This window comes from Tiliqua scincoides, chromosome 1 (assembly GCF_035046505.1).
Source record: "Tiliqua scincoides isolate rTilSci1 chromosome 1, rTilSci1.hap2, whole genome shotgun sequence".
NCBI lineage: Eukaryota > Metazoa > Chordata > Lepidosauria > Squamata > Scincidae > Tiliqua > Tiliqua scincoides.
The window spans coordinates 147,145,589-147,167,150 of record NC_089821.1 but is presented as its reverse complement, the minus strand read 5'-3'; the positions used below and the strand labels follow the sequence as shown (position 1 = coordinate 147,167,150).

Below are 21,562 nucleotides of genomic sequence, written 5' to 3'. Positions count from 1 at the left end.
CATTGTTTACCAGAAGTTAGCACCTGTTTCAGCATCTTGAATGCCTATTTGGTTGTCTTTGTCTTTACTGTTAACACAAGTGTAGACACGTAGTTGCCACAATGAAAACGGCTGACATTCAAGAAGGTGCTTCTTCCTCTGCTTCAACTGGCTGGACTCTTTATGCAGCAAAAAAATCTTACAGATTGAATATTGGGACATTCATCTGTCCGCACAGTCAGAAGCACAACTAGATCAAAAAGTACCCAGGGCTAGGCATGTGAGCCTGGACAATTGAGGGTCCTCCATGCAACCTGGAAGAGTCAGCAGGGACCTCGGAAGACTGCCTGGTGAGTACTCCAAATGCAGTGGTTTTCTATGTGATGGTAGGGGAAGCTATTTGGAGCTTTTCTCTTTACTTTTTAAAAGTTTTTACAGTAGGTACACAGGAAAATTGCGCCCCCCCCTTGGTGTGCCCCCCCCTTGGTGTGGCAACCAGGGCAGATGCCCCTCAGCTCTGCTCCTGTTAAGCCTCTGAGGACAGCCTATTGTGATGAATGAACACAAGCATGAATCTTTGTGAGCTGAACCTGTAGAGTTCAGGATCTCCATAATATAACATAAATGAGCACATGACCCTCCTCTTTAGTCATGGCTGCACTAATGCTTTGTTAATTACAGTCCCCACACAGCAATCACTTGAAACAGCCTCTGCAGTATTATTGGATTATTATTTCATATGTATACAGAAAGTTTTTATATATTACTAAGTCCAGCATTTATATTTCTCACATTTTTTTTTCTTCTAATGTGCATAGTATGCATATGGCAATAGTTAGAATAGGACATTGACAGCACTGTCCTGATGATATGAGTTAAGCTGTACTCCTATATACACATTTTCTTTGGAGTAAGTTCCATTTAAGTCAATGGGAGTTACTTCTGAGTAGACATTCATAGCCTTGTGTTGCTCGATTAATAGATCAACCTGGATTTATTAGTTTGCTTGTGTTCAGGAGGCAAAGCGTCTCTCTGATTCCGTGGCCGCTACTGTGAAGGTTCAGCCCTGCAAACGGCTGTATTCATGAGCTGTGCTCAATGCCTTTGTGTTAGTAACCTGGACGTTTAAGCACAAAGGCCACCATGATCAGAATCAACATTTTTCATCCATGGGCCACCCTGCATTCTTATTATAATGTGTCTAGGCTTCTCAGTGTTATCTGAGAAGCAATCAGAATGGCCAGATACATTCATAACTTTCCCATGTTATGATTCTCCGCTTTCTGTGCAATTTAGCAGCGCACTGAATGCCTAAAGCAGGGCTTCTCAAACTAGGGCACTGCAATGCCCCAGCCTCAGGGCCCTGGACTCTTTCCCCTTAAGGGGTGGGGGCAGGGGGGGGAAGCAGAGATGTGATCCCCAGGATCACACTGCTAAGGGGGCTGCAGGGACTGGCAGTTACTTACCAGTCCCTGCCGCAGCTTCCTGGGGGTGCAGAGAGTCCTGTGCAACCCTTTGCAGGGCTCCCCAGCCTTCAAAAAGTGAAAGCAGAGCCATCGCGCTCCACTTCTGGTTTTGGGGAGGTGGGATTGCTCCGCTTTCACTTTCTGAAGCATGGGGAACCCTGCAGAGGGTTCCGCAGGGCTCCCCACACCCCTGGAAAGCTGCTGCAGGGACTGGTAAGGAAATGCCAATCCCTGCAGCCCCCTTAGCCTTCCCCCCACCCCTGCTGTCTTCCCTGCTCCCCCGCAAAGACTTAGTGGCTCTCAAACTCTTCCAGAGTTTGAGAACCACTGGCCTAAGGAATAAACACTAACATTTCAGAAAACTTATTGCAGGTTAGAAGCGCATACATTTGACTATCACGTAAGTCACTAATTGGAGTGTTGTTGGGATGCATTAAACCCACAAACATGCATACCTTATTTCAGGTTATTGATGGATAAGATGTCTGGGTGGCGGGAAATCACAGTCATGTATTAAAAAATGGAGACGAAGGTGGATTGGGTAGGGAATCCAACCTCATCTATGAGGCCAAGCTGTCACTGAAAAGACTGCTTACCAACTACCAGGAAGATGACAGGGAAGAAGATGAGCCCTGACACATGCAAGGTTCTTGAAGTACCAACTACAAAGCATTGGAGCTATAAAAGTAATTGAATTTCAAAATTCTAAGTTTCTCTTATTTGGAGCTCATGCTGCAGTACGGCTTTTTGTTTGTTTGTTTTCAAGACTTTCACAGAAACTGAGGGATAAAAGAAACTTACCTTGCAAACGGAAACTTAAATATTTCAAGATCCCTGGTCCTTATCTCCTACATCCATGTTTTGGAATTCCCTCCACAGCTCTTGCATCTGAAAGGAGCATTGATTGGAAGGATAAACCACAGCAATGATACTTGGGAAAAGAATTAAAAAGGCGGGGTACCAGAAAGTCATCAGCTATGGACTTTCACAGTATTTTAATCATCTGTCTTTTTCCTCCTCTACAAGGGTACCAACTATTACGTGAGGAGTTGTGACAGTAAGGGAATTGTCATCAATTCATTGGGAAGAGTACCTTTTTAAAAATTTCTTCATATTAAGAGTATCACTTGTCATAATTCTTTTTACAAAATCTTCAAAATGCACAGAAATACCATCTCTTGAATCAATGAATGAAGATCTTAGAAGTTCTATAGAACACTGGAATATCTGGGTGGGAGAGGGACCACACTATAAATTTTGAGAATGTGTTCCCCATTAACATGCTACAGCAGTGTTTCTCAAACAGTGGGTCGGGTCCCACTAGGTGGGTCACGAGCCAATTTCAGGTGGGTCCCCATTCATTTCAATATTTTATTTTTAATACATTAGACTTGATGCTATCATGGTATGTGATTGCATTTGAGGAAATGTGACAGATCTGTACTTACAACAGGCTACTATGTGTATATGCATTTAACAATGATAGTCAATGAGACTTACTCCTGGATAAGTGTGGGTAGAATTGCAGCTTAGGATTGTTAAAAATCTGCTTGATGATGTCACTTCTGGTCATGACATCATTTCTGTTGAGTCCTGATAGATTCTCATTCTAAAAAGTGGGTCCCGGTGCTAAATGTTTGAGAACCACTGTGCTACAATGTTAGAAGTGCATTCCTATACCTTGGCATTGTGGGAAGCTAAGGCAGAATGTAGGAGGATGTCTCATTTGGATAGGAATATACCAAGTCAGACCATTGGTCCATCTAGCTCAGCAGCTCCTTAGTTACCAGACAGGAGTCTTTTCCAGGTCCAATAGAGGTGTGTGTTTCCGGTGAGTAAGATAGAATTACAGGCTAAGGGCACAATCCTAAGCGGTTTTCCAGCACCAACCTAGCTGCAATGCAGACCCAAGGAAAGGTAACAAACATGCCCTTACCTTGAGGACACCTTCTTGACTGCCTCCCCAATGCAGGATGCAGTGCACGCCACATTAGCACAGCTATGTCAGTGCTGGAAAGTTGGTTAGGATTGCACCCTAAGAGTCTCAGAGCCTGATCCTGTGGTCTGCGCCGCGCCTCCATGGCATGGACCACAGTTGCAAACGTGCCGTAAAGCATGTTTGCGGGGCTTACTGCCGGGCTCCCGCCGGATCTAGCCCTTCTCCCAAGTAGCCTCCCACGGTAGCGCAGGAGGCGCTGGATCCGGCGGGAGCCCTCCGTGGAGCTGCTGGGTCCCACAGCTCCGGGCAGCTCAGGATTGGGCTGTTACTGACCAGAATGGGCTTCAATAGCTCTGTTTTTAAACACCTCTACTAAGGAAGATATGAGGATTTGAACCTGGAACTTTTGGTATGCAGACCAGGGGCTTTGCCACTGAGCTATGGCCCCATCTGTGTGTATTTTACAGGCAAGACTATTTAGTATTTGGAGGAGATTGCTGGATAAGCGTTTACAAATATAGGCAAAGTTTCAGAAAGCTAAACTCCTTAAGCAAAGAGCCCTTTCCCCATCTCCTCTCTAGATTCCTCAGCTCCAGGGCTTCTTTTCTACCAGCATAGCTGGGGAAGGCCACTGTCCTCTTCACTATTAGATTTGGCTTATCTCCTTGCCTATTCACACTCCATATGCTTCCAAAGCCAGCTTTAGTTGGCACAGACTCCCCATCAACCTGCCTTTCGGTATACACACTGAACAGCTAGGAAAGCCATCATGAAGAACAAGTACAAATCTGCTCACTTGCCATGTTTGTTCCCTCAATATTTATGCTTACATAATCCCTGCACAATAACAATAAAATTGCTACTTTTAAAAAAGAGTCTTGACTGAGCACGAAATTCGACCCTTTTAAACATTTTTTAGGACTTCAGAGGATACCCAACTGACTTACATCCCAAAACTAACTCGCGCTGGAACAGGGAGGCCAGCTGGCCTGCTCTGCATCCAGAACAGGGTTGGAGTTGCCACCGGCTCAGCCTGGGGTAAGGAGAATTCATTCCCCTTATCCCGGGTAATGCCAAACCAGCCCCAATGGGGCTACTTGATTTGTGCCCCCTAAAGAGATGGCGCAGTGCTGGGCAGCCCGGAGCTGCACCAGGTTGCCCGGGAGTGGGGTCAGGATAGAGCCTAATTGCCAGATCCTGGTCCCAACCCCTGCTCTGCCCCAGCCCGCCCATAGGCCCACTCTCCGCCTGCCTTCTCCCTGCCCCAGAACACCTCCATCCTGCCCTCCCTGAGCCTCCGTGCCTGACTCAGAGGGTGCAGCCTTATCGTTGCATCGGCTCCACAGGGGTCAGGTCAGCTTTTGGAGGCTGGCGCACATCTGTGCTCCAGCCTCCCTCCTCACATGGTGGCATGAATATGCCTTGCTCTGGTCCAAGGGTCAGTTTATATTGCGCTGTTAGACCCCATAATCTGTCTCTTTCACTAATGGAAAATCTAGTTCACGTCATACTTATTCTGTTTTGGCTTTCCAAATCCAGAGGCTACTGATCTCCGTTCATCATGTCAGCCTGTTTTCCCTTCTCGCTTCACTTTCCATCAGGCCTTCATTCAGAGAAGACTTTATCACCATGCTCTCATGTGGAGCCATTTAATGGCTCTCACCTGAAGGCAACTGCTACAGTATTGTAGGATTGGAATTTGATGTTGTGAATGAGAATCACATTAGAGCAGAATCTGAGGCAATGCTTTAGTAGTCTAAAATAGGTTTAAAATGTTAATGGTTCAAAAAATGCCTTTGACAGGAGTCAAGAATCTCAAGTATGTCTCCCTGAGAAGAGATGGAGATGATTCCTCATCTCCACTCTTTTTGAATGAGGAAAACAAAGGACATAATGGCTGGTAGATGCTGGAAGAGACAGAGAGGGAGTTAGAATTTGATCTGGGATAAACTGCAACAGAAGCCAAAAGGAAGAGATCGTAGCAGCAGCAGACATGCGTTAGAAGGCCCGTGTAATTGATGCCGCACATGCTACCTAACTCCATCCAAATGTTCAAACCATTATATTTGCAGCAGCTCAAGCCAATGCATGCTTACTGAGAAGTAAATCCAATTACTCCCAGGAAAGCGTGCACAGGATTGCAGTCTAAGCAAAGCACATATCACAAGGACACTGTAAACCTCTGTTGCCCACTCATCTTAAGAAAACTAGAACCCAGGTTGTGCTGTAGTGCCAGGACTTCTCACTGCTTGAAAAAGTAGGACAGGCATATGTAACAATATTGTATTGTTGTGAATTGAACCCACTCTCTGACATTTGAGTCTGAGGTACCTCATTAACGGAGGACTATATCTACATAGGTTTCTGTATCAATATTGTTTGAATACCTAAATACTCAAGTACAAAAGAGAAGGCCATCATTTCCTCTCCCATCTTTCCAGGGGCTACTTAAAGACTTGTGTGTAGAAGAGGAAAAGCCCAGGCCACAGAGCTCATGCCATTAGCTCGTGAAGAGATCACCAAGTACTATGGGAAGAGACCAAGGCAGAAAAAGTCCAGGCTAAGGAACTCGTATACCTGAAAAAACCTTTCTTGAAAAGGCCACCAATAGTGCAAAATGACTCTACAGCTTTACTATTTTGTCTTCTGTAGAGTTCCTTTGTGTTTGCATTCTAAATCAGTGGGTGCTAAACCCCAGACTGTGGGCCGGACCCAGTACCTGGGAATAGCCTTCCCCCATGTGCTTACCAATAGAGCTTATCAGAGCAACCTGATACCTTCCTTCCTAATCTCTCCAGAACTTTGCACCAGGTAGCCACGTCTACATTCTGCCGCTCCAGCAGGCTCTGTGCCCGGATTTCCATGCAGACATGGCTGCCCAGTGCAAAGTTCTAGAAAGATCTGAAAGATATCAGTCTGCCCCTCAGAGTGGTAGGCACATTTCATGCCGGGGATGGCTTTTTCAGAACGCAGTGGTCCCGCATTTGGAGACTGCTGTTCTAAAGCCCTGGAAGATCCAGGTTCGAATCCTCTCAACCATGAAGCTTCCTGGGTGACCTTGGGACAGTCACTTCCTCTCGGCCTCACCTACTTCACAGGGTTGTTGTGAGGACAAAAGGAGGGGAGCAGCTGTGTACACCGGCCTGAGCTCTTTGGAGGGAGGGTGGTATAAAAATGTGAAAAATAAAATTAGTAAGTATAAACTGCCTCCAGTGCTTTGGCAGGAGTGTGGTATGAATGCAGTAAGTAAATAAATAAAATAATTACTGTTCAGGGCAGGGGGTTATTTGGAGCATCAGTTATTGTCCGCTCAGCGCACAGACCAACAACTGCTATGTGAAAATGATCCTGCAGCTCTGTTATCTAGTCCAACAGAAACCAAAGCTTTCCTTGCAAACACAAGGAAGGGCTTCAGTTGCTAAACATTTTGTTACTTTTGTTGAGGAAGAAACAGTACATTTAACAGCATGTTGCAAAGCAGCCAGCATCAATAATTAAAACTGATTTACACTTGGTCAAGTAACTGAATGGCATCTTGGACTCTGCACTTTTCTTGTTTTGTTTCCTGATTTCTTCCCCCTAATTAACTAAGGGAGCAATCCCAACCCACTTTCCAGCACTGACATAAGGGCAATGCAACTCCAAGGTAAGGGAATTAACATTGCCTAACCTTAAGAAGGCCTCTGTGACTGCCCCCCAACTGCAGGATGCAGCACCTGCCCCACTGGAACAGCTATGCCAGTGCTGGAAAGTTGGTTTGGACTGCGCTCAAAAGCAGCACAAACCAACTCAACATGGGAGGCTGCTTCAGACAAACCACTGGTTCCTCTAGCTCACTATTGTCAACACTGACTGGCTCTGCATGGCTTTCAGACAGGAATTTGCCAAACCTGGATGTAACAGTGATTGATCACAGAGCTTTTGGAAAACAAACCATATGAGCTCTCGCTGAGTTGTTAGATCCAACCTACACCAATGATATTCTCTCTGATATCATTTGGGTTGTAAACAAAGGAAGTGAATCCTAACTAAGCACCAGTGAAATCAACGAGACAAGTTGCTCATGATGAAATGGAGAGTATATCCCTGTATATCTACATATCCCATAATCTACTCCCTACCCTGCACAGGAATTATTTTATTTATTTACTTACTGCACACATACCACCCCCCTGTCAAGGCATTCAAAGCAGGTTATAAGTTAGAACACAAAGGAACTTTACAGAAGACCCAATAGCAAATGGGGTGAATATTCCATTGATTTCAACAGTGCTAAGTCAAAATTCACCTTCTATAGATACAACCGATTGGATTCATGAATGTATACTTGATGGCTGATGGATTGTAGCCATTGGTTTGAACTAGGGTCAATGTATATGAGTGCAAAAAGTTCAGCATAAGATCTTATTTAAATTAGTTTTAAAGATGCTCACCGTTTAAAATTTAAGGCATCTTTATCAGCTCAGAAAAATGCAACAATTCTTCTGGAAACACACTGCAAGTTCAGTTGTTTCCTGTGGGATTTAAGCAAATGAAACTCCTTGCAATTGAGAACCATAGCCTTTTGTAAATGTAGAGTTGATCTAAAATAAGGTTTTATTGAAAAGACAAGAGATGAGGTTGCTATTGCCTGACAATCCCTTGTTAACCTAGCACACTGTTTCTCAGATGCTAGACCATGGAACTGGTGTAGCATAGTGCCAAACAGCCCAATCCTGAACTCCCGGGATGCACGGGTGCGGCAGCACCAAAAATGGCTGCCGCTGCAGCCAGCACGCCCAAGGCAGCCATGGGCAGCACCTTGGGAGAGGGGACTTTTGTCCTCTTCCTCTGGGTAAGCGCGGTAGCCCTGCAATGGTGAGGTAAGAGCCTTCATGTCAGGCGCCAAGCCTGACATGAAGGCTCTGGATCTGGTGGAGCGACCTCCCTCCCTTCCCGTTCCCTCTTTCTGGCATGCCTCCCCCCTCCCGCCTCCCCACCTTCCCCGCTTTCCTCTCCGCTTCTCGGCGGTCCGTGTGAGGCCAGGAACCAGCCTAGCACTAGCCCAGCACTGGCCAGCACTGGGCTAGCAATGGCGTTCACCTGATGTTAGAGCTCGCAAACCTGCCTTACGGCACGTTTGCAACAATGCATGCCAGCGGTAAGGTGGCGCGTCAAGCTCGAGATTGGGCTCTCAGGCAGCAAACATGTACACAGTATCCTGGAAGGAAGCTCCACTGACCACAATGGGACTAACTTCTGAGTTGACATGCATAAGATTGTGCTGTAAGGGACTAATCGGTGAATCAGACTCAACTCTCACCTCTACCAAGAACTCACTAGGTGGCTTAGGGAAGCGCTTCACTCACAACTTCCATTCTTTCAGAGGCAAAAGGGGGATATAACAGGGCTGTTCTGAGGCCTACATCACTTGAATACAGATGAAGCACTTTGCACACACGAAAAAGAGCTAAGCAGGATCTTTTCAATCTACAGGCAAAGAGGCTGGCAGATAACTGGTACTGGTTCATACAGGGCAAAATTAAAAACAACAACAACTATAACTGCAATCAGTCACTTTAAGATCTCTTTTAGATCATGCCTTTTGCTTGCATTCTGTTCAGACTGGCTTGTTAATCCCCAGAATTGTAAATATTACACTCTCAGATAATGTACTAATTGTGTGACCCTAGCAAGAATGTGTACATCACCATGTGCTTGTGCCAACTGTTTTATGTTGGAAAGACTGACAAGTCTCTGAAAACAGAAATTAGCAAGCACAAAAGCAAAATCAGGCACCTACAATGACAAACGTACCACGCATGTAGTACTTCCTGAACTATGGACTTACTTAATTAATCATGAAGCTTTTACGGTGAGGTTTTTTTTTTTTTTTGAATTGTTAAACCTTGTAGGTTCAATTTGCTCAACAAGGAAATGTTGTCATATAGACAAGGATTCTGAATGCAGACACTGAACACTATTCATCTCTACAAATTAAGTGTTGAATATGATTGTTGTGCCTAAGGCAGGGGGTTGGTCTAGATCAGGGGTGTCCAAAGTTTTTGGCAGGAGGGCCACATCATTTCCCTGACACTGTGTTGGGGGCCGAGGAAAAAAGAATTAATCTACATTTAAAATTTGAATAAGGCTCATTGGAGACTGGGGGCTCCCTGAGGGCTGCATTAGGAGACCTCGAGGGCCGCAAGTGGCCCCAGGGCCGGGGTTTGGGCACCCCTGGTCTAGATGACCTATTAGGCCCCATCCAACTCTATGATTCTATGATTCCTGTGATTCCTTCAGTATGTGTAATGTCTTTTGTGACCCTTTCCTGTAATGCTATTCAGGGTATGAGAAGCTTCTTTGAACTCATGAGTTTTGTCCATTTCAGATTTCCTCTGAGAATTTACAAATTATGTGAGAGTATTTGTCTGTGATTTCTCACAGTTAGTTGGCTTTCTAGTCCCTGGTGGAAACTGTGTGTTGATGCTCTCCAAGTGGTGAAAAGCTTTAAGTTCATTTGTTTTGTATATTACAAACTGTGTGGTATATTGAACTTTGAAGATCACTCCTTGTGGAAGTCATACCTTTGGATCCTGGATAAAGAGTTATTTAAAATTCAGGCAATGAATATAATTGCAATTACTATTGTTTTAATTGGTTTTGATCTTAGGACTAGCCTTATACTGTTTTGAATATACTGTACATTTTAAATATTGGCTACCCAAAGAGCTTGTTGTTAATGCCAAGATAAAGCCCCTAAAAAGACCCCTCCTGGATCAGACCAATGGTCTACCCAGGCTGCAATCCTAGACACACTTCACTGGGAGGAAGCCCCATTAAACACGAGGGGACTTACTTTTGAGTAGACATGCTTAGGATTGTGCTGCCCATCTCACATCCTGCTTCCAACATTGGTGAGGCAGATGCTACTGGGAAGGCCTCAACACCCCCCCCACCTCACTGCTCGCAACCGTCCAGCACCCAGTGTTCAATTGCACACTGCCTCTGAGACCTGCACATGTAGACATCATGGCTAATATTCCTTTATTGACTCCATGAATTTGCTTAATTCACTTTTAAAGCATCAAAGATAGTGGCCATCACCACATTCCGCAGCAGTGAATTCCGTTCTGGCTATACTACTTCAAGTTGCAGGTGGAAACTTCATACTAAATAAATAAATACGTGCACATAGAAAACTAGCATATCAGAGAGAATGCTAGGCTGGAATCCTTCACTCTGATGTCTAGCTTTTCTCTGTGAGCAGAATCCTTTTGTACTGAGGAACATTCAATTAATTTGAGACCCCAACTTCCTTCCCAAGTGGTACAGTCCTGACACAAGATTGCCATCTTCTTGAAAAATAGGCTAGAGAGTTACTAAGAATTCTGAAATTTCAAGACAGTGTTAGAAAGTGAAAAGAAAATGATAAAACATTGTTGATATTCACACTGTGAGGTTCAGGGTGTTGATTCAGACATTGCACTTCCCAGGAGGAATCCACCTTCAAATGTATTTACCACCCCAACTCAGCAGCCCTAAAGTGTTATAAACCACTCATAACTGGTGAGTGGGAGGAAAAATCAAAGGAGTTGTTACTTTCGGGATGACATCTCTGCTGTAACACCACCATATCCTCCATACTACCAGCCCAACACCCAACACAGTTCTGGCACTGTCAGCAAACAGCTGCAGCTTTACTTAGATGACAAGGAACCCAAACCATCCTCACCCTAGGCTGAGGGTGTCTGGGGTGATGCCTTTGTTCCTGCCTATGTGATGATGTCCTGACTCTGACGGTTTTGTGTGGGATGGGGCAGGGAGTTGAATGTTGGGGGAAACATGATGGGAGCTGCCCACCAATAACATGGATCTCTCATTGTGCATGATTCCTCCTGGACATGAACTTGAGACTCGGGTGACAGGGATGCCACCTGGGTATTCAGGGAATGGGAAACAGTCATGAGGGTGCATCACTGGGTTTAAAAATCTCAGAGGCCCTCCAACTGAAGGCCCTGCTGGTCAGTAGACTAGCGCAAACCCAGGGAAATTGCACAGAGATGAGAAAGATACAGGCGGTACCATAGCTAGAGGGAATGCAAAGCACTAAGTTTTGTACGGTGCCTCATCACAGTGTGCAAATGGCCCCTCTCCTTTGGAGCCATTCTGGATCACTAGAGCAAAATGGTCTCCTCCGTTTTGCTCTAGACCAGGGGTCTCCAAACCCCGACCCGAGGGCCAGATGCGGCCCGCAGTGAGCCTATATCCAGTCCGCGGCCACCTCTTGTCCCCTGAAAGCCTCTGGCCCACTCGACTGAACATGCCCAGAGCTGTGCTCTGATTGCATCTGGAGGGTGTTCTGAGGGCCGGAGAGGCTGAGTGAATAAGCCCGCTCAATCATTTATTCTTTCATCTAAGTTCCATCTCTAATTTATTTATTTAAATTTTATATTTAATTTTTTTCCCGGCCCTCAGCACTGCGCCAGATATTTCATGCGGACCTCTGGCCAAAAAGTTTGCAGACCCCTGCTCTAGATGCCTGGAATGTTTCTAAAGGGGAGGTGGAGGGGCCACTTGCATGCTACAGTGATGTGCCGTGCAAAACTTATTGCTTTGCACACACCCCGGCTACACTACTGGATATGGGCGCTTATGCCAGCCCCACCTCCTCTCCCCAAAATATCTGAGGCACTGAAGGGGTTGTGAAGATCGCGGATCAAAGGAGAGATTTTACAGATTCCCATGATCAAATAAGTTGGACGCATGAATCATGCATGCAGCCCCCTTCAGGTCAGAATGGTATTTCACAACACTTTGGTCTGTTTCCTTCGAAGTGTGCAGGGTATGTGGCAAAACAAGCAGCATGTGCACCATGTCAGGATCACGCAATATGCTTGTGCCACTTTCCAGGCACATGAATCTCTCACAGAAGTCATCCCTAACCCAAAGAGCAGCACATGGAAATCTGGGCACAGTTTCAGCAAGGTTGGGTTTTTATTCATGCTATCTGGATTTGTCCTACCTTGCTGCAAATGAAGCCCTTTCCCAGGAAGCAGGGACTTTGTAAACACACACAGGGTTCGGGGAAGCACGCGCAACACTTGAATTGGGTCTTTCATTCCGTATGTTTCAAAGAGCAAAACAAAAGCCCTTGAAAAAGGTTTTTTAGTTCCAAGTACGTTTTCAAAGTGCAACTCCTCAGGCAGAGGAGTCTTGGTCCCTTTAGGGAGAGAACCGATGTTCTCTGACAGCTGGAAACTTTGACTTTGAAGCTTATACTTTTCAAAATGAAATTATTATGAAGATATATTAAACAAGTCACCCTTCGAAAGAAAAACAATTCTTTTCTTCTCAACGTATCAGTTTTTAGCATGGTCAGGATTCACAGAGAAAAGACAGTCACATGAGCAGGGGTACTGATATACAGGTGTCCCAGAAGTAACAGGGCAGTCCAAGATTTGGCATTTAATTAAAAAAAATTATAACTATGTATGTGCAGGAGATTAAATGCTCAGTACAACAATTGTTCAATGTGCTGCCCGTTCACTTCAATACATTTAACGGCTGTTTACAACACAGCAACGCATCATCTGATATAAATCCACAGTAATTTGTGTGCAAGAATCAACAATTTCTTGCCAGAGTTGCTCAATCGTTTTAGGCCCAAACTCTAACCAACTTTCCAGCACTGGCATAGTTGTGCCTATGGGACGTGTGCTGCATCCTGTAGTTGGGTGGCACTCGCGAAGGCCTCCTCAAAGTAAGGGAATGTTTGTTCCCTTACCTCGGAGCTGCATTGCCCTTATGTCGGTGCTGGAAAGTGGGTTAGGATTGTGCTCTCTGGGCATAAACCGAATTCTTTAGAGCGCCTCAGAGGAAAAAATCTGGTGGGGTAAGATCTGGTGACTGGGCAGGATACTCATAGCATACTGTCCATAGCATCCAATCCACCCCTGAGGAAAATGCTATTCTAACCAATTGCACACAAGGATACTGGAATCACATTGCGGGCCCAGTCCTATCCAAATTTCCAGCACCGATGCAGACGCAATGCAGCCCCAAGGTAAGGGAACAGACATTTCCTTACTTTGAGGAGGCCTCCATGACTGCTCCTCCACCATAGGATACACCACATACACCTCATTAGCATGGCTCCATTGGCACTGAAAAGTTGGATAGGATTGGGCCCCTCATCAATGTTTAGCCAGTTAGCTATGGCTGGAAGAACTTTGTTCTCTAGCATGGACACATAACTTTCACCAGTCGTGGTCTGATTAAAAAAGAATGGACTCACAAGACCAGCAATACTAATCCCAGGCCAAACGGTTAAGCCTGGGGGATCAGAAACCAGTCCAAGACCTTCTGAGGCCTGAGGTGATGTCACAAGAGCTTCCCCCCTTTACGTGGAAATGTGCCAGTCTCTGCACTCTAGCTCACCACTCTCCTATCTTCCATACTTCCTCTTGCACTCTGTCCCCCTCTTCCTTTTCTAATTCAGGGAGTAGGAAGAGGATGAGGAGCAGTGCGCAGACAGATGGAGTATATGCCCAATCTGCCGCTGGGATGACTGTCTCAGTCTGCCCTATGGATGGGTTGGCCTCACCTACATTGACTTGCAGTGGGTCTCCCAAGTTCCTGACAGGGCTCTTTCCCTCTAGTCCGACTTGGAGATGCCAGGGATTGGCCTTGAGATCTTCTGCATGCAAAGCACATGCCCTACTACTGAACTACAGCCACTCCTGTTACTAGGTATGCCAATTAACTAGACATAAGCAAAACATAAGCCCATAACATAAGCTAGCCAACAAGCTAGACATCAGCAAGATATACCAGTTGAAGAAAGACTCTTGTCCCTTCATCTCGTTCCTCAGAATAAATAGAATGTTTCCCCCTACAGGCCAATCCATCTAGGCCCACATTCTCAGTGCAATCCTATGCTTGTCTGCTCAGATGCAAGTCACACTGTGTCCAATGAGGCTTACTCCCAGGCAAGTGTGCACAGGATTTCGAACTCTGTCTCCAACAATGGCCAGCTGATGCTTCTAGAAAGCTCATAAGCAGGACTTGAAGGCCACCAAACTCCCATTCTGTTGCCCCAAGAAGACTGCCTTTGAACCAGGAGGTTTCATGACTAGCAGCTGTTGACAGAGCTGTCCTCCATAAATTGGCCAATTTAAAGCCATTGAAGTCTGTAGCCATCACCATATCCTGATGCACCAAATCCCATACATTAATGACGCTATGCTGCCCAGCTTCTGGGGATAAGCTGGGCAGCATATCCTGGGGGCTGGGGATAAGAATAGGCCCTCAGTTTGGCTGTACTTGTCGTAAGAGGCGACTAAACAGCCACCGGGTCAATGGGACTCGTCAGCCTGGGAAGGCAGCTCATCTGAGAGAAGGAAAACTCTGACCCCAAACCTCCACTGCCTTGTGGCTACATCCAGTTATGGAAAAGGCTTCAGGAGTCAACCTCGAGGCAAAATCAGGAGCCGGAGTCCCTGAGGCAGTTCATGGCTGAACACAGTCACGTTCTGGCAACTCCTGCGACGCCGCTGGAACCAACTGTATTGGCCTCTGCCATTCCAGCAACGTGGAGAGGGGGGATTTGCTGCATGGGTAACAGCCTATCCTCCATACCTGCTTTACCCAGGCTTCGCGCACTGGAGAGGACACTCTGTTCCAGAACCACCATTCAGAGCGCGACACCTAGTCTTCCGAGACTGAAGGATGCTGCCCAGCTTCAGACATGTGGCAATTGGCTGTGACTAGTACCCAGGGATGCCACTTTCATTTATCCATTTAACAATTGAAGAAAAAGCACTTCTGATAATTTCAGTTTATCAAATATTAGCTTAAATCATCCAGGGTTGACCTCTCAGCACTGAGAATCAGGTGGAGGACTACGTCATGGCTGTAAGTCACATAATGCTACTGTCCTCCAATTTTCAGTTGAATGGATATATGAAGATGTTGAAATTGAGTTGGAAATAACTCATACGTGGATCATCTTATGCAACTGGGACTGGGGGAAGGGAAGAAAAAAGAACTGGTGACATTTGCCAACTAAAGAATGTTTAAGTTTGCTTAGCTGTCAAGCTATCACTCAGAACAAAAATAGACAATGTGCTGTGCCAGATAATGTGTTGTTATTCAAGGAGAAGGAAGATTATTTGTGAAACTGTTCTACCACAGTCCTACTCTTCTTCTATGTGAGTCTTTTAGCAGCTTCCCTAGTACAGAATCTTAGAATCAGAGCTGGAAGAGACCCCAGGCATCACCTCAGCCTCGTTTGTCACCGAAATAGCAAATTTGTGTCCAGGCAGCATCACTGCAGACTGCAGCGAGGGCTCGTCCAACTAATGCTCTTCCATGCAAAGATTCCTTCCGTATAGAAAACAACCATGTGAGGAAGAAGAGCTCTGGCCTAGCCTTCTCACATATACATGAGTTCCAAGTTTAGATATTTTTTTTCATTTTTGATATGGAAATTTATTTATTTTGCATATTTTTATACCACCTTTCTGCCAAGGAGCTCAGGGTAGTATATATGGTCCCTTCCCCCCTTTTTGTCCTCACAACAACCCTGTGAGGTAGTTGAGGCGGAGAGATCGTGACTTTCCCAAGGTCACCCGAAAAGCTTCACGGAGGAGTTAGGGGTTTGAACCTGGATCTTCCAGGTTCCAAATTCTGAACCACTACACCATCATGAGAGCACCCACCTATAATCTGAAGTGATGCAGCCCATCCACAACTTAACTATGTCCCTAAGTGCTAGGCCACTGAGTTGTCAGCGTAAGGTGTGATGCTGATGAATACATATAAATAACTTAAGTACACAATGCTGCCCCTCCCAAATGTACATAACACTGCAGGCCAATAGGAAGCCTGATCCTGTGCTGCCCAGTGCTGGTGCTCCAGCCTCACTGCTGGTGCTAAGTGTTATAAAAGTGCCATACAGCACTCCAGAGCTGGAAGTGACGCCGCTGTGGCAGCGGAAAGGCCTGTGTCAGTAGGCGCTGGACCTCTGCACCGGCCTACGCATCGCTGGAGCACTAGACGGCAAGTTTCCTTGGGATGGAACGGGGCGGAGGAAAAGATGAGGGAGTATTGGGCCTAGGAGAGGTGAAGATGGCGGAATCCTATGCTCCCTCCCAAGCTGCAGAGACCAACATGGGTCTCCTTGGTTCTGCACCCACTATTTAGTGGGCACAGATCTGAGTAGACCCATTGGTGTCACTTGGAGTTGAACCACTTTTAGGGGTAAGGGAACCACTGATCCCTTACCCCGAGGAGACCTCCAGGAGCTTCCCAGGCCCCACAGGATACAGAGGTGGCCATTTCGGCACTGCTGTCTTCCTGGGTGCCAGGAAGCATAGAACTGGGCCCTAAGATTGCCAGAGTAGGGTATTGGTGAGTGTTAGATTAAGACTGAGGGACATCTAGGTTTAAATTCTTGTTCAGCCATGATGTTCTCTCTCTGTCTCTCACGCCAACGGACCTTTGCGAAATTCAAAGTGGGAAAAACCATATACTGCCTAAACTCCTTAGTCGCTACACAATATCAATGCAATTCATTAATAAATCACCCCAGTGGATCAAGCGTTCCAAAGGGTGCTTTGTTCTTGATATATTGAGCTTGGCCACAGTTGTTAATTTTGTCCCTAAAGCAGGCTGAAGGCCTCTGCCTTAGGAGATGGATTTTGATTACAGTTTAAGGCTGCAATCCTATCCACACTTACCTGGGAGTAAGCTCAATTGTCTATAATGGGACTTACGTCAGTGTAGACATGCATAGGATTGGGCTCTAAGAAGCTGAGAACTCTGTATCCGTTTTGTCCCATGATGCCATTCCAAGTGGTGACTTCATCAGACTCAGGGTGCAGTCCTAACCAACTTTCCAACACTGGCATAGCTGTGCCAGTGGGGCATGTGCTGCATCCTGTAGTTGAGGGGCAGTCATGGAGGCCTCCTCAAGGTATGGCAATGTTTGTTCCCTTGCTTCAGAGTTGCATTGCCCTTGTGTCAGTGCTGGAAAGTGGGTTAGGATTGCACCCTCAGCCTCTTGGGGTAATGGTGGCAACAGTGATAGTTTTGGGATGAAAGCACCTCCAAGATCATGCATAATGCACAGTTTTCCCAAGCATAGTTGCTTTAGGCCTGAACTGCCTAGTCTAAGATCCCAGGGAAGTCTCTGCACAATGTACCTGTCCAGTTAGCACCCTTTTTAAAAAACCAAATTAAAATACAATACCATGTATGCAGGGGGGAAAATTTTGGTTGATTTTAAATCTCCACATTCTTCTCCTTCCCCACCCACCCAATCATTTGGTATTTTGGTGTCAAGGGCTTCTGTTTACAAGCAGCAAATGAGGCAGAAAAAAAAGGGACTGTAAGAACAGTAAGCAAAGAGATGCTTCTCCGCGAACAGCAAATGCAAAATTAATGCTTAATTGTGGGTGCAAAATATCTTCCCCAAACATTTTGTGAATCCAATTTAGATGCACAACCAGGCGTGCAAAATCCTTACAACATGTGCAGTGCTGGATACTTAAACAGAGTGTTATCTAACCAGGCAAATTACACCTCTCCATAATCTGACACCATCACATTTCTCTGTTGCCTGCTCCAAATGATCAAAAAATCAGAAAGCAAGCAGCTGCTGGTGCAAGGGGTTTGAAAGAGAGACTGAAACTTTTCATGAAGTCTTCTTTTGTGCTTCTTTTCAGATCTCAAATTGTCAGGGTTCACTTAACACTGCTCTCACCCAAGCAGAGGTGTAACTAAAGCACAGCCTGAGAGCCACCTGCCCCAGGCACTACGCCAAGGGGGGTGCACGAGTGCCCCTCAGACTCTGCCCTAGTTACAGAGGAGGTCTGTAGGAGGGGAGCCTTGAAGGGGGGCCTCCACAGTAGAAGGAACAGGAGCACAAAGCTACTGCAGCAAGCACCCCCACCTCTAGGAAGAATCTGGAAGTGACTGCCTTGCACCATAAGCGGTGAAGGAACAGGTGAGAAGGAGAAGACACTTGTGCCGACCCAGGGGTGTTGCAAACTTGCTGTAAGGCACATTTGAACTCTTTCGAGCTGGGGAGTCCAGCACAAGGAGTTGCACTGGCCTCCCTGTGCCGGATCCAGGCCTGGCAAGGTAAGTTTGCATTGGCCGAGCTTGGCTGATGCAGGGGTCTGGGGGGGGGGGGCATGGGGAGGGCAGGGAGGAGGCAGGGAGGGAGTATTTTGGGCGGGGAAGGTGTGGGTATTCCTGGGAGTGGGTGGGCAGGGAGCGGGAGACAGGGCCAGGATCCGGCGGTTATGCCAGATCATGACCTTGTTCCCGGGCAGCCCAGTTCTACTCAGATCTGTGCCACTGCCTGAGGTGGCACAGATCAGAGTACACCCATTGTAGCCACTGCAGTGCAACACGGGGTAAGGGAAAAGTTTTCTCTTTGCCTCGGGTTGCTCCATTTCTGGTTCCAAACTTGTGCTGGATGCAGCACAGGCCCACTGGCCTATCTGCTCCAGCACGATAGGATTGTGCCCCAAGTCACATGATGTGACATCACTGTCCCAGGCCCCAGGGCAGTGTGTTACGCCTTTGTATTCAAGTATCTACGCTGGGTCGAATCCAAAGAGCCATGCAGATAAGGGGAAGAGCTGCTCGATGTATTCCCCAGATGCGAGAACAGCCAGGGTTCTACAGACACTTTTGTGCTTCTGCAAGGTGATCCGTAAGTAGAACATCTTTGGATTCAGTTTCTCTTCTCTTGTGCAATGCTGTTATATGAGGTGTAAAGGAAATGAGTGAATCCATCCCACTCGTTTCTCATTGAACATTCCCTGGCATTTTAAGATTGCAGCAATTAGAGAGGAGAGAATCAGTCCTGCTCATTTGCTCGCTCTGATGAACTGACAAGGTAGAATATTCACCCATTTTGTCCACTCATTTGGGCTGATCTCTTCAAGAACCTTGAAGTAAATAAAGTCAGCTTCTTTGTTCCACTGCAACTCTTTTTTTGCAACTCTATATTTGCAACACTGCAAATATATATATATATATATATTTCAAGGTGGCTTGAACAGTACAACAGACACACACACACACACACACACACAAACTATGGTAAAAAAAAAACACACCAATGAAATAAACAATAGCAGTAAAACAATTCAGCAGCAAGTAGGACAGAACTAACCACAGACAGCCTTCACTCCACATTGAAGCTTTAGAACAGGGCATTCAAGAAAATGAAGACTGACCTGGGGCCAATATAAACGTTATGAGAAAAGTTCCAATTGGTGTGAGCAACAGATCAGCAACTGTCCTGTTTATGAGCCGTGCAACAGAAAAGAAGAGAACTCATGGAAGATGCAGAGGCAACTCATGGGAAAGCAGAGAATCAGGGATGTTGAATTCACTCCTTGCTGCCCTGTGCCTTCAGTAAGTCTTGTCATCTTCCCCCCACATTACACTGTTCAGACATGAAACCACTTTTTAAAAATGAAAATGATGGCTGTTTCATAATCTATGAATCTGCTGTAGAACTGTGAATTCGGCCTTCACACCATTAAACCATATTTCACTAGAGGCACCTAAAGATGCACCTTTTCATCCTCCCTCCAGCGTTCATTTTTTTGCAAGGTTCATATCCAGAAGGAGACTACCTCTCGCTCATAGCACAAAACATCTTTGTGAAGAACCTGGTGCTAAATCCTTTGGGAGTATGCTCAGCGGCAAACCTATGTTTCCCTCTGTGAAATGTGTGAAATGGCCCCGACAGCCATAGTATTTAAACTACCATTGCAGGAGTCTCTTAGAGAACATAAGCCTGCGTAATTCCTCTTGCGTTTCACCTGAAGACTCCTACCGTACAATCCAAGTCAGTTCACTGAGAAGTCAGTCACAGTATATTCAATGAGATTTACTCCCAGGTAAGTGTGCATAGGATTACAGCCTTAAGAAGCAGCGGACTTTGGGGCTTTTCCTGCCATACCCATCTTATTTTCTCTCCCCCACGCCGCCTTTTCTGTTACTTGGTCAAGTTCCTAAGAACTTGGAAACATACTATTCACAACTGTGTGTCACTGGCATAACTGGGGAGGGGGTTAGAGAGGCAAACGCTCTGCGGTACCACCCGATGGGTCTCCGACACAAGCCCCTCTTCCCACCCCCTTTTTTATTTTTTTGCTTTAAGGCCCATTTTCAGGGCCTTAGAAGGCCTTCGGAGGACTGGGGAAAGCCGCTTGTGGCCTCCCCAGCCCTCCAGAAGGCCTAAAGATGACACTTCCAGTTTTCTCTGAAAACCAGAAGTGATGTTTAAAGACCTGGGGGCCCGGCATTTTGCGGTCTTGGCCCTGGACAGTACAAGGGCCAGGATCGCAATTAATGCGTGTCATTGTTTTTGATCCTAAAAATATACAATGTATTTACTTTTTCTACTGGAAGAACATGGCTGTCTATGATTTTTATCAGATTACATTTTTCCCATGCATGTGTGAAAAGCCAGTGGTTTAACAGAATCTTCAAATCAGAGAGGATTTCTGCAAGAATTATTTGCATACAATGGAGAGATCGCTTGCTACATACTGCCCACAGACAGGAAAGGTCAACGTGTATAGATATCAGCTCCTATGAACAACTCCCTTGAAAAAGTACTATGGTGAAAGGGTACAGTTCATAGGCGCTGATATCCATACACACTGACCTGTTTAAAAAGAACAGAAGACAGAAGACCTCTTGCTAAAGCAAGGCCCGTTCCTTGCAATGGGCTTGCAGCACCAAGAGGGCTTTCAAGATCAAACTTGACAGCCAGCAGTTTGTACTAACTAGAGGACATGTGCTCCTTTTAGGGATGGAGGACTTGATGTATGATGAATAATCTAAGCCTGTATGCTGTGGGCAAGTATTCCACTGCTCATTCCCTTTCACCTCCCCTGTGTGCTACTAGGGCCCTAAGCACAGCGGATGTTTTCATCTCAAAACATTTTTTTCTCCACTAGATGAGCTAATAAGAGCTGGTACTTTCGCTTCTGGGTGAAAGTCCTGTTTTTAAACTTGCCCTTGTGAGCTGGGGCAGGGGAAAATTCACCAGCATGGAAAACATTGTGTACCCTGACTTAAGGCTGTCTCTCCCACAGAGACAGAGAGATTTTGTTTCAAAAACTCACTGCCCAATCCTATTCCCTACCAGCCCAGACCATGC

General features: G+C 46.0%; 1 protein-coding gene across 3 annotated transcripts in view; it reads right to left on the bottom strand.

Moving 5' to 3' along the window:
* The window catches only part of PAK5 (p21 (RAC1) activated kinase 5), a 126,440-nt gene that overhangs the window by 97,440 nt on the left and 7,438 nt on the right, over positions 1 to 21,562 (bottom strand). The window contains exon 2 of one of the 3 annotated variants that reach the window (XM_066610562.1): positions 2,247 to 2,333. The exons of 1 other annotated variant lie outside the window; for it this stretch is intronic. The gene's annotated coding sequence lies outside the window, so the exon portion shown is untranslated. Of the gene's footprint in view, positions 1 to 1,900; positions 1,979 to 2,246; positions 2,334 to 21,562 lie in introns of those variants that run through there. One more of the 3 variants, XM_066610735.1, reaches the window with a different exon arrangement.